This window comes from Moschus berezovskii, chromosome 6 (assembly GCF_049115385.1).
Source record: "Moschus berezovskii isolate FMDL1 chromosome 6, NW_MosBer_1.0, whole genome shotgun sequence".
Taxonomy (NCBI): Eukaryota; Metazoa; Chordata; class Mammalia; order Artiodactyla; family Moschidae; genus Moschus; species Moschus berezovskii.
In genome coordinates this window covers 9,596,240-9,609,963 of record NC_142465.1, presented here as the reverse complement: position 1 = coordinate 9,609,963, position 13,724 = coordinate 9,596,240, and the positions used below count along the sequence as shown (strand labels likewise).

Below are 13,724 nucleotides of genomic sequence, written 5' to 3'. Positions count from 1 at the left end.
TCCTCATCAGCTTTATATGTGATTGTGATTTCTTATAACCTGTGTTTCCCTAGGCACACCAACCTATGGAAAAATTGAAACTATATTGGCAATAATAAGCAGGACTGTTTCTGACTTTCACCCACACCTCTATTTGGGACATCTAGCTGTTCTCATGGAGAAGGCCATGGCACCCTACTCCAGTCCTCTTGCCTGGAAAATCCCATGGACGGAGGAGCCTGGTGGGCTGCAGTCCACGGGGTCGCTAAGAGTCGGACTCAACTGAGCGACTTCACTTTCACTTTTCACTTTCACACATTGGAGAAGGAGATGGCAACCCACTCCAGTGTTCTTGCCTGGAGAATCCCAGGGACGGGGGAGCCTGGTGGGCTGCCGTCTATGGGGTCGCAGAGAGTCGGACACGACTGAAGTGACTTAGCAGCAGCAGCAGCTGTTCTCAAAGCCTCATCCAGGTGCCTGCAGGAAGCTCGTAGATGATCAGACACGTCATGAACGAGTCATGTCAGTTCCCACCTGTATCTGCCACGATCCTCTCCTCCCTGGCCCGCATCCGTGGCACTTGCCGCCAAAGCCTCTGCTGCCCATGAAGGGACTTGCTGGTGCCTGACCGCTGCCACCCCTGCAGGGGCAATCCACCCCGAGGACATTGTCTTCTGAAGCTGCCAACTGTTAAAGTCCCTCCTGCTCCTAAAGCTGGTTTCCACTGTTGCGGAGGGATGAGGCCTCTGTTGTCGCCTCAGCCATCGGGGCCACTCCCCATTGCTCACTGAATGTTACACTTGGGTGCGGGGGAGTTCTTAGAGTTCTGAAAGCTCCGAGGCTTTGAGCACCAAAGCGGGAGCAGCGCTTTTCTCCCCGGCAGGTTAGCATCAACAGATGATGAGCAGCAGAATAGGACTGTCTTGTGATCCTGGTATATTACATAATTTACTGAAGCAGAGCTCTCGTTTCTTGTAATCCTCTCTGGTGTATGAACCGGAGGCTAAATCAGAGACACAGACACCGTGTGGTCCTGGTTTTCCCTCCCATCTGGCCAGTTGCTGGTCCAAACTTAAGAGCCGTCCATTCTCTCCATTTAGAATGAATTCTCTCCCAGGAGACGCCTGGCCCTGACACTACACATGTGGCATATCTGAATGCCAGTGGTGATCAAAATTGAGATCAAGCCAGAATCCCATCAGAATCCCACCCCACCTCCAGTTGTTATCATTCTTAATCTGTTGTCCATCTTAAATGATGTTGGTCAGAAAACCAGTTATCTTCACTCTGGGCTTTTAGAAATCTGTTTTTCTAAAGTCTCCCGTATGTTTTGGTAGTGGACATCTGCTGTTTTTGCAAGTCTCCTCAAGAACATTTCTCCATAAATTCTGCCTTCACCCTACTACATCATCAGTTTCCTCTCCCCATTGAATCAGTCTATCAATATATAAAAAAGACAAAAAAATCAGGGATCTCCCTGGTGGTCTATGCTTCCAATGTAGGGGGCCCGGGTTCAACCCCTGCTCAGGGACCTAGATAAACTCCTGCCACAGCTAGGGGTTTGCATGCTCCAGTGAAGACTGAGGATCTTGCATGCTGCAACTAAAACTTGGCACAGCAAAATAAGTAAATAAATATTTTTAAAAAACAGCTTCTCTTGATATCCCTCTTCTAACTACTACCCCATTTCTCTGCTCCTTCTTATGGCAAAACACGTGGAAATAAACTGTGTTGTATTTGTTTTTAACATTTATAGCCTCCAAATTCCTTTCTTCTCATTCTCTTTTGAAGAGACTCCTATAGGGTGTTTTGTTTTTTTTTTCACCTTACACCATTTAAACTGTTCAAGTCAAGGCCTCCGTACAGTTAAATTCAAAGGTCAGTCATTTTCACTTGACCTCCCTTCATTTGACAGAGTGACCTCTTCCTCCTTGAAGCATTTGTTTCCCTTTGTTTCCAGGATTTCTCCTTCTCTTCAGCCCTTGTTGAGACTGGCTGCTGCCTCTCAGCCTCCAGTCTCCGCGGCTGATTCCTTATCAATACCCTAATGTCTAAACACTGAAGTACCTCGTTCTGGGAACTGTTGATCTTCATACTCTCCTTCAGTGGTCTTATCCAGGCTTGTGGTGTTAAATACCACCCACAGGAACTTGCCTGGTAGCCCAGTGGTTAAGAATCCGCTTTACAATGCAGGGGACATAGGTTTGATCCCAGTCAGGAACCTAAGGACCCACATGCTATGGAGCTGCTAAGCCCGCACTGCAACGAGAGATCCCGTGGGATGCAACTAAGATCTGATGCCACCAAGTAAATAAATATGTGAGCTTCCCAGGTGACTCAGTTGGTAAAGAATCTGCCTGCAATGCAGGAGACCCTGGTTCGATCCCTGGGTTGGGAAGATCCCCTGGAGAAGGGAATGGCTACCCACTCCAGTATTCTTGCCTGGAGAAATCCATGGACAGAGGAGCCTGGCAGGCTACAGTCCATGGGGTCGGAAAGAATCGGACGCAACGGAGTGACAGATAGGACAGGGACCGCCTGTATACTAGTAACTCTGTAGCCAGGGACTCTCACTCGAATCCCACGCTCATACACTCCACTGCCTTTCAACGCCTCCAGTCTGAATCACGGACGGGCCTCAAATTGAATACGTCTTCAGTGGAACTCCTGTTCTCCTACAGACCTGTTGCTTCCTGTTTTCTGCATCTCAGTTAATGACAACTTCAGGCTTCCAATCACTCTGGTCAAAAATCTCAGTCATCCTTGATGCTCTCCCTCACTTCCCTCCCCCCTCCCTCCCTAAATCCACTGCCTTGAAAATATTTCCAGCATCTGACCTCTTTTAACCAGATCCACTGCTATCATCTTGGTCTAAACCATTAGTATCTCTAATCTGGATTATTACACTAATCTCTTAACTAATCTCCTGCTTTCTGCCTTTGATCTACATTTTAAAATGTCGACTAGATCATGTCACCAACCTGCTCAAGCGCTCCAGTAGCTTCTCAACTCAGTAAAATCAGAATCAGTAGCCTACGAGACATTTTACAATCTTTGACCTCATCTACTCTCCCCTGGCTCAGTGAGCAAAGTACAAACCCACACATGCACTGCTCTTTTCTTTCCCTTTCACCCAGATATTCAGAGAGTTCATTGTCTTGTCTGCTTTGGCTTACATGTCCCCTTCTCAGTGATAACCCTGCATAAACTTGCAGCACCCTTCTTGCCAGCAATCTCCATTCCTCTTACATGTACTGTGCTATTTTTCTTCACAGCACATATAATCACCTGAAGCATGGCCTGGTTTTTTTATTTAAATACTTACTTATCTTGTTGTGCCGGGTCTTCGCTGCAGCATGTGGAATCTTTAATTGTGGCGTGCAAACTCTTAGCTTCAGCGTGTGTGATCTAGTCCCCTGACCAGGGCTCAAACCCAGGCCCTTTGCATTGGGAGCACAGAGTCTTAGGCACTGGACCACCACCAAGTCCCGTAACATAGTTTATTAATATAGATATTTTTTGTTTTTCTCCCTCACCCCAACTGGAATGTAATGTCCTATAGAGCAGGAACTTTTTCTATATTATTCACTGGACTATATACCTGAATATAAAATAGGCATACATACATTTAGTCCAGTTCAGTTGCTCAGTTGTGTCCGACTGTTTCCGACCCCATGGACTGCAGCATGCCAGGCCTCCCTGTCCATCACCAACTCCCAGAGTAGGCACTCAGTAAATATTTTTGTTGAATGAATGAATGAATTCCTAGCTCCTTTGATTCTTAGAGGGGACCCTTACTTTTCCTTCATGTGACCGTTCCTTTTCAGTTGATTTGTGCCAACTTTACCTCCTCAGCTTTAGACCTAACATATTCCTGGTATGTAGCTGTTCCCAGCCCCCATACAGGTCACATAATTGGTCTGGGTTGGGCCCACAACACAAGCTTATCCAATGACGCTCAACTCAAATTCGAGACTTGGAAACTGCTGGGAAAGAGACGGTTCTTTTCTAATGAGGTTGATCGCCTCATAGGACATGAGCTCAGAGTCATTAGAGATCATCTTGCTGCTGCAAGAGGTGACCCTGTCTTGAAAATGAAGCCAGAACTCAGGAAAGCAAATAATATCAAAGGGAAATACTGATTCCTGGTGACTTCATTTGACTTTAAAACTTGGATCCAACTGTGCCTGAGCCAATTGGAATTGGATTCCCACCACTTATAACTAAAAATTTACAACTCAAACTCCACTCCCAGTGTCCAACTCTGATATGACACGACCTCTTGATATTTTTTCTTGCTATTCTTGTAGCTTTTACACACCAGTTTTTCCTTATTAGTAAAGTCACTTCATGGGAAATAGATGGGGAAACAGTAGAAGCAGTGTCAGACTTTATTTTTTTGGGCTCCAAAATCACTGTGGATGCTGATTGCAGCCATGATATTAAAAGACGCTTACTCCTTGGAAGGAAAGTTATGACCAACCTAGATAGCATATTAAAAAGCAGAGACATTACTTTGCCAACAAAGGTCCGTCTAGTCAAGGCTATGGTTTTTCCCGTGGTCATGTATGGATGTGAGAGTTGGACTGTGAAGAAAGCTGAGTGCTGAAGAATTGATGCTTTTGAACTGTGGTGCTGGAGAAGACTCTTGAGAGTCCCTTGGACTGCAAGGAGATCCAACCAGTCCATTCTCAAGGACATCAATCCTGGGTGTTCATTGGAAGGACTGATGCTAAAGCTGAAACTCCAATACTTTTGCCACCTCATGCGACGAGTTGACTCACTGGAAAAGACTCTGATGCTGGAAGGGATTGGGAGCGGGAGGAGACGGGGACGACAGAGAATGAGATGGCTGGATGGCATCACCGATTTGATGGAGGTGAGTCTGAGTGAACTCCGGGAGTTGGTGATGGACAGGGAGGCCTGGCGTGCTGTGATTCATGGGGTGGCGGAGAGTCGGACACGACTGAGCGACTGAACTGAACTGAACTGAAAAGTCATATCTAGAATATGTAGTCCCCCTAATCGCTTCCTCTGTCTTCTGAGGAATGAAATTATCATGGAGACAAGCAGAGGATTTTTCAAATTCTCTGCTTTTGATAAAATGGAACCTTGGAATAGTTTCAGTCCCTCCCCTCTTACTAGTCTCTGTGCCAGTTTGATGGCTAGAATTCAAAAAGCAGGTTCTAGAACCTTTATCTGGTTAGATGGCATGCAGCAAACTCCTGTAAAAATATCACTTACAGTTTCCCCTTTTCATACTGAGCAAAATTAGTTTCATTCTCTCTAGCCTTGGGTTTCTTGATCTCCTAGGTGAACTTTATTTATTAAGTCAAGAGATACTTCTTAAAGCCAGACTCCAACCAGGTACTTTTCTAGGTCCTAGAATGTAAAAATAAATTTTTATACCTAACATTATCTTGTACACATGGTAGGTATTCAACAAACATTTGTTAAGTTAGTAAATAAGTGGATACACTCATGTGTAGACCTACTTGAATATTCATTGCATCTATTTCCTTTGAACAAGATTTACTTTTCTGTTGATATATGTTAATTCACTCTAACAAGTCTCGGCAGGGATGATAACGACTTACCGTTTATAAATTAGAACATATATAATGTTTTATTTGTTGATATATTACCATTATTCTAGTTGGTAATCTTCAAGTGGATAGGAACAAAGACGGATTAAAGTTAACGGACATAAAAGGGAGAACAATAAAACTGTTACTGTATATAGCAATAAAAGCGTTGTCATGTCAATTCAAGAATACCCACAAGTAATCGCTATAATAGGAAGTGCCGGGGAGGAGTTCTGGATTTAAGACATTTCTGAGGATGTCAACAGCAGGAATTCATGAACTTGACTCTTGCATTTGTTGTTCATTATCATGCCTCAGTGCCGTTCCACATGACTGCTTCCTTTGCCTGTACTCTGGTCGGTTGGCCACTCTTGGTTTAAGCAGCTCACAGCCAGAGTCACAGAAGCATGACATTAAGAGGCAATCGGCACACAACTGTGGGGAAAACTACAGACAGTGGTGAAGACCAGGGTTAATTTAAGCCTTATTTAAAGGGGAGTATCAATTATTGCCATGCGGGCCTATGGCTCTATTGTTACCACATATCTGATTTTCCACAGGAAGTTGGAGATCCTGGGTAAAACTTAAGTTCTGAAGGATGGCAAAGAAGGAAAGGAAGGAAGGACAGAGGAAAGAAGGAAGGGCAGGAGGAAGGGAGGGAAGAAGGATGAGAGAGAAAGAGAGAAAGAAACAATACCACATCTGCAAACACTGCACAGGCTTGTGCGAAAAAATGAGTTAACATAGCAGGCCTGACTGCTTTTTCTTAGAAAGGCCTGCTACCTACATAGCTGACCCTTGGCTGGCATCTAGGAACTTGAATTTCGCTCCAGCTTTCCCAGAACTGGTAATAATGACTCACTGGGCTAAACTGTTTTTGCAAACAATATGGCTTGTGCCCAGCACCTGCCTTCCTTCTGGGGGTATGGAATTTTAGTACGTGCCTGGCAAAGCCTGCCCACATGACCAGCTGCCAGTAAAACCTTGGGTGCTAAATCTCGGAGGATCTTTTTGGCTGGCAGCATTTCTCATGTGTTGTCAGCATTTACTGCTGGGGCAGTTGAGCATGTCCTGTGTGACTCCGTGGAGAGGACCCTTCAAAACTTGTGTGGTGCCCCATGAGCTTTTTCCTTTGCTGATCTGGCTTTGTATCCTTTGCCGTGAGAAGCCATAGCCATGAGTGTGAGTATATGCTGAATCACTGAACTTGGGGGTAGTCTCGGAAACTCCCGATATACAAAGTTAAATGAAACATCTCTAAACATCTATTTCTGCTTCATCGACTATGCCAAGGCCTTTGACTGTGTGGATCACAATAAACTGTGGAAAATTCTGAAAGAGATGGGAATCCCAGACCACCTGACCTGCCTCTTGAGAAACCTGTATGCAGGTCAGGAAGCAACAGTTAGAACTGGACATGGAACAACAGACTGGTTCCAAATAGGAAAAGGAGTACGTCAAGGTTGTATATTGTCACCCTGCTTATTTAACTTCTATGCAGAGTACATCATGAGGAACGCTGGGCTGGAAGAAGCACAAGCTGGAATCAAGATTGCTGGGAGAAATATCAATAACCTCAGATATGCAGATGACACCACCCTTATGGCAGAAAGTGAAGAGGAACTCAAAGGCCTATTGATGAAAGTGAAAGAGGAGAGTGAAAAGGTTGGCTTGAAGCTCAACATTCAGAAAACGAAGATCATGGCATCTGGTCCCATCACTTCTTGGGAAATAGATGGAGAAACAGTCGAAACAGTGTCAAACTTTATTTTTCTGGGCTCCAAAATCACTGCGGATGCTGATTGCAGCCATGAAATTAAAAGACGCTTACTCCTTGGAAGGAAAGTTATGACCAGCCTAGATAGCATATTAAAAAGCAGAGACATTACTTTGCCAACCAAGGTCCGTCTAGTCAAGGCTATGGTTTTTCCCGTGGTCATGTATGGATGTGAGAGTTGGACTGTGAAGAAAGCTGATCGCCGAAGAATTGATGCTTTTGAAGTGTGGTGCTGGAGAAGACTCTTGAGAGTCCCTTGTACTGCAAGGAGATTCAACCAGTCCATTCTAAAGGAGATCAATCCTGGGTGTTCATTGGAAGGACTGATGCTAAAGCTGAAACTGCAATACTTTGGCCACCTCATGCGACAAGTTGACTCACTGGAAAAGACTCTGATGTTGGGAGCGATTGGGGGTAGGAGGAGACGGGGACGACAGAGAATGAGGTGGCTGGATGGCATCACCGACTCGATGGACATGAGTTTGAGTGAACTCCGGGAGTTGGTGATGGACAGGGAGGCCTGGCGTGCTGTGGTTCGTGGGGTCGCTAAGAGTCGGACACGACTGAGCGAGTGAACTGAACTGAACTGAACTGAAGCCAAATCCAGCCCACAGGGCTTACTTTTCAACTTCTAATCTAGGAATTACCATTGGCAGTAGAGCTATGACCCCAAAACAGAGCATTTTTGCATGGGTTATCTCATTTAATCTTCAGAACACTACACAATAAACTTTTTATGACCCCAACTTACACATGAGGAAACTGAGACTCCGAGAGCTTAAGCCTGCACAAAGTCACTTAACCTGTAGGTGGAAGAGGCAGGACTCAAGCACAGCTAAATCCCATTTTATTTCCATACTGCCTCTATGAAATTATGTTTTCCCCCTCATGTGAAAATTTCAAGATCATTTTGTTTATTTTCCATTTCCTACGCATAGCATTACCATCTCAGAGCTAAAAATATTCTTATGCCTCCTCTTCTTTATCATATCTGCTTCTCTCTTACCCCAGCCAACCTTCTCTTCCTGCCCGCATTGAATAAGGCTTTCTGAGCCGGGAGGGAAAGAAGGAAAGGAAGATAGAAATGGCAAGGAAAGTAAGGGCTAAGCCAGCAGCTTGGCCAGATTTTGCTGGCCTCATAAGTAGTCCTGATAACAGGGCCTGAAGTGGTGTGGGGAATGCAGGCTTAACCTGTGCTGGGGTCCACATCAAAGCACGGATGTTACTATTGTTACCACCTTTCTGTATTTGTCAGAGGGGCAGTGGGAGTTTTTCCAGAGGGATCTATAGTTGTTCCAGGGGTTCGAAGCAGAATCTCATTCACATCTGAAGAGCAGTGGCATAGTTTGGGTATCAAGATAAGAGGGGAGAAATGTATAGGCAGATTATTACGGTAATAGCTGGGGTCCATGACTGAGTTATATTCTTAGGAAAAATTGTTATGAAAGTCAGGAAGCCGGGAAGAAGCCCTCTCCTAAGATCTGAACTCATAGAGTCAAAGTTAAGAAGGGGAACTGCAGCTCGATGGTTGAGCAAGTACTCTAGAGTTCTCCTTTGGTCCCCTGAATATCTAGCTTAAAACAGCAAGACTAATTCCAGCCCCTTTCTCTAAGTGGCATTGTGGGTGATGCTAGAACTGCATTCATAGAGCCACACACCTGTGTGTGGGCAGAACTGAACATGGTGGGGACTGCCCAATTCTTATCTGAGGAATAAATCCAGATAAGCTTGTCTGGGTTTGTAATACTTACATACCTCTCTGGAAAGACTCAACGACATACATATAAGCTCTAAATGATACTCAGAGAGATGCCACTCCAATGAACTCCCGAGGCTATGCACTTGTAAAGAGTCCCATTACCAGTATAAATGATTATTCCCTTACCAAACTGTCCTCGTCTCTGAGTTTTGAGCATCGAGCTTGTGAGCACCCTCTCCAACTGCGTATCCGCTAATACTTGCTGCTAGTACGCGTGCCTCATGGTGACTGTGAAAAGTCCCAGTGCCTGCCATCCACGGAGCATTTGCTCTGTAATCTGCATGGTTATGTTTACATGATCAACTCATCTCTGCTCACAATAATGCTGTGAAGTAGGCATCACTTTTTAAAAAGTAACTATTTTTGGTTATGCTGGGTCTTCGCTGCAGCAAGCGGCCTCATTGTGGTGGCTTCTCTCGTGGAGCAAAGGCTCTAGGAATTGAGGGCTTCAGTGGTTGAGGCTCCGCAGCTCTAGAGAACAGGCTCAGGAGCTGTGGGGCATGGGCTTAGTTGCTCTGTGACACGTGGGATCTTCCCAGACCGGGGATGGAACCCATGTCTCCTGCGTTGGCAGGCAGATTCTCTACCACTGTGCCACCAGGGAAGCCCACATATCACTTTTATATCCATTTTACAGGGAGGAAACCAACTTTTAGTTGTACCTGGAAAGGTTCTTCGCTTCAGCCAATGATCAGTTTAGAGTTGAGACGTATTCAAATATAAACCACCAGTCACACCGTCTCCCCACAGTTCACCCGAAGACTGCCTTTATCCTGAATGTCGATTTCCACCCTTTGTTTCAGTTCACTTCCAAGCTACTCTGCTGCCACCTGTTGGCAGCGCGGAGAACTGCCTGACTCAGGATCTTATTTCTCCTGGGAGTGTTTTCTATGGCAGTGAAAGTCTGTCTTACGTTCCGTTTATTCCTAGTTTTAAAATGCCTATTTTAGTCCATGCAACACTTAATGCGTATCATTTACATCTGAAGAAGAGACGGTCATGAGATTGACCCATGTAAGTAAAACACTTACTCTAAGAAGTGCAGTGCATACATTGTAAAATTTCAGTAGTTCCATATACTGAATGGGTTTCTTTGCTGTAGAGAATCCAAGTGGAATGAGCACTGGAGACGTGGAACAAGTGTTCTTGAAGGAAAAAGATGACACTGTATACATTTAGCTTTCTGTCCCCCCTGCACTTCACGGTCTTCTCCTGCACTGTCTGATGTCCATAGTGTTAGGTTGTCTCTAAGCTATTGCATGATGAGGATGTTTTTGTCTGAGTCTTCATTCAGTACCTCAGACTCTATCATGGCTTCAGCCAGTATGCAGGCAAACTCTGGGTTACTCAGGATTTCACAGTAAACCATAGAAAAGCTAAGAGCCTGATTGTAATCCAGTCATTCGTGTGCCTCCTTCTTGTGGATTCAGTACGGCTGTGGTGCTGTTATCCCTCTGATAGGAACTCTAACTCAGTGTAAAGCCCCAAAGGTCTGTTACTTATTTTTATTTTATATTGTACTATATTTTATTTACAGTGTTGTGTTTGTTTCAGGTGTACAGCAAAATGATACAGTCATATGTATATATACATATATATATATATATATGAATTAACAAAAACAGTTCCTGTCTTTTGATGGGGTGCTCATGGTTTATAACATAAATGGCATTACTTTGAGAGAGGGATAACTTACGTATGGTATTGGGTTTTTTTCTTTTTGCAGCTTGAGGCGGTTGTAAAATAACTTAATGTAGCTTTTTACAACTGTGTATTCTATAGTATTTGTTCATTTGGTGAAATTTTAACTGTTAATGTTTTTGGCACTGTGCTTTGTACCAAAAAAAAAAAGGGAAAGCAAAGAGCCAGCCCAAGGTCGATTGGGTGAGTCCAGTTCAGTTCAGTCGCTCAGTCGTGTCCGACTCTTTGCAACCCCATGAATCACAGCACACCAGGCCTCCCTGTCCATTACCAACTCCCGGAGTTCACTCAAACTCATGTCCATCGAGTCGGTGATGCCATCCAGCCATCTCGTTCTCTGTCGTCCCCTTCTCCTCCCGCCCCCAATCCTTCCCAGCATCAGAGTCTTTTCCAGTGAGTCAACTCTTCGCATGAGGTGGTCAAAGTATTGGAGTTTCAGCTTCAGCATCAGTCCTTCCAATGAACACCCAGGATTGATCTCCTTTAGAATGGACTGGTTGGATCGCCTTGCAGTCCAAGGGACTTTCAGGAGTCTTCTCCAGTACCACAGTTCAAAAGCATCAATTCTTCGGCGATCAGCTTTCTTCACAGTCCAACTCTCACATCCATACATGACCACGGGAAAAACCATAGCCTTGACTACACGGACCTTGGTTGGCAAAGTAATGCCTCTGCTTTTTAATATGCTATCTAGGCTGGTCATAACTTTCCTTCCAAGGAGTAAGCGTCTTTTAATTTCATGGCTGCAATCAGCATCCGCAGTGATTTTGGAGCCCCAAAAAATAAAGTCTGACACTGTTTCCACTGTTTCCCCATCTATTTCCCATGAAGTGATGGGACCAGATGCCATGATCTTCGTTTTCTGAATGTTGAGCTTCAAGCCAACCTTTTCACTCTCCTTTTTCACTTTCATCAAGAGGCTTTTGAGTTCGTCTTCACTTTCTGCCATAAGGGTGGTGTCATCTGCATATCTGAGGTTATTGATATTTCTCCTGGTAGGTTGCATCTATTCCATGTTCATATCTAATGCCTTCTGGGAAGCTCCTTGGGAATTGTCTATAGTTTGCTTCTGATCATCACCTTATGCAACTGAGGAACCGGTAGTCTCCATTCTCAGATAAAAGATCACTCTCCGGGTTAGCTGCATTGGCTGTGACATTAGTTATCCAACAATATCAGGACGGCGGTGCAGATGGTTCTCAGTTCAGACTCTGCTTTTCCCCAGTAGTTCTTAATCAGCTGCCGTTCTTGTCAGAAGGATTTGCTTTTTGCTCAAAACTCACTCTAACTCTCCAGGTGGACCTGTGCCCCCGAGGATGTCCTTGCACTCCCGTTTCCCAGAGTAGGTTGTGTTCTCCTTGGATAGTTCCAGTGTGTTTTCATCTTGGTTTTCAGCCAGAACTGTGGTTTTGTCAGAATCACCAAAGTTTCAGCTAGGTGTCCAGAGGTCTCGCAAGAAAGAAAGTTAAACCTATTTCCATCCACTGCACAGCCACAGAAAGAGAACAGTATCTGGGCAGTTGCTCACGCCAGTTGCCAAAGGGGTAACCCTGACAGGGCCGGAACTCTGGCTTCACTGTTTGCCTGTACCAGTAAGAATTATGTTACTGGGCCCTGTCAAAACCTGCAAAACTCTCTGTCAAGCCACTAGACAGGAATTAACCATGATGGACGTTAACTCTGAGGCTTCCGTGGTCCCGACTCCCCACTCTGGGCACTCAAGGGACACCAAGTGGACAGAAAGGATGGGATAGCTGTCAGCTGCTCTGAGCTTGCGTCTTCAGCATTTTCCCTGTACTATTCTCCAAGCAGTTTCTAAGGAGAAAAAATTATAGCAAATGTCTCCTTTACCCAAGCTTTCCTCCTTCTGTCCCATTGTTTTCAGCAATGGCAGAGCCGAAGGTTACCTGCGGGATTGCTCACCCCGTAATTTCACAGTTTCATCAGTGTCCTCATCCTCAATTCTTTGATGGTGACCTTTGACATTTCCTCAGTCTGACTTATATACTGTGCTTTATAAAATCCGGAGAAGGCAATGGCACCCCACTCCAGTGTTCTTGCCTGGAGAATCCCAGGGACAGGGGAGCCTGGTGGGCTTCCGTCTATGAGGTCGCACAGAATCAGACACGACTGAGCGACTTCACTTTCACTTTTCACTTTCATGCATTGGAGAAGGAAATGGCAACCTACTCCAGTGTTCTTGCCTGGAGAATCCCAGGGAAGAGGGAGCCTGGTGGGCTGCCGTCTATGGGGTCACACAGAGTCGGACACGACTGAAGTGACTTAGCAGCAGCAGCAGCAGTCTATTTGGGCAGTTAAAATACCATAGGTGAGATGGTTTAAATAACAGACATTTATTTCTCACAGTTGTAGAGACTGGGAAGTTAAGTTCAAGGTGTTCATGGATTTGGTATCTGGATAGGCCCTCCTTCCTGGTTTTCAGCTGGTTTCCTTCTTGCTGTCCCCTCATATGCAGAGCCTAGTAGCCCGCTCTCTGGCCCCTTCTTATAAGGACACTCATTCAGTCGTGAGATCCCCACCTTGTGACCTCATCTAGCCTAATGACTTCCCGGAGGCCCATCTCTAGCTCCATCACGCTGAGGATCAGGGCTTCAACACATGGATTTTGTGCACACGCTCACGGGTGTGTTTTCCAGCTTGGGAGAGGGATACCAACCTGCATGCCCTACTTCGGGAACTTTGGAAAAATATGTTACCTAAGAATTCCATTTTCATGAGGAACCAAAGGTGTACAAATATAAAGTCTGAAGATTTAACTATGGTATAAATTGATGTGACTATGGTACTGTAATAGGGCAGAACATTTTGTATTCTATTACAAGTTAATCACTAGAGGGATGTGGCCTATAAGCTTGTTATACGTAATGGCCAATCTCTGGGAACTCTGCCTCCCAGATGATGA

General features: G+C 45.0%; 1 pseudogene; it reads right to left on the bottom strand.

Moving 5' to 3' along the window:
* Nucleotides 1-502: 502 nt before the first annotated feature.
* Nucleotides 503-13,394, bottom strand: LOC148777541 (14-3-3 protein theta-like; annotated as a pseudogene).
* Nucleotides 13,395-13,724: the final 330 nt, after the last annotated feature.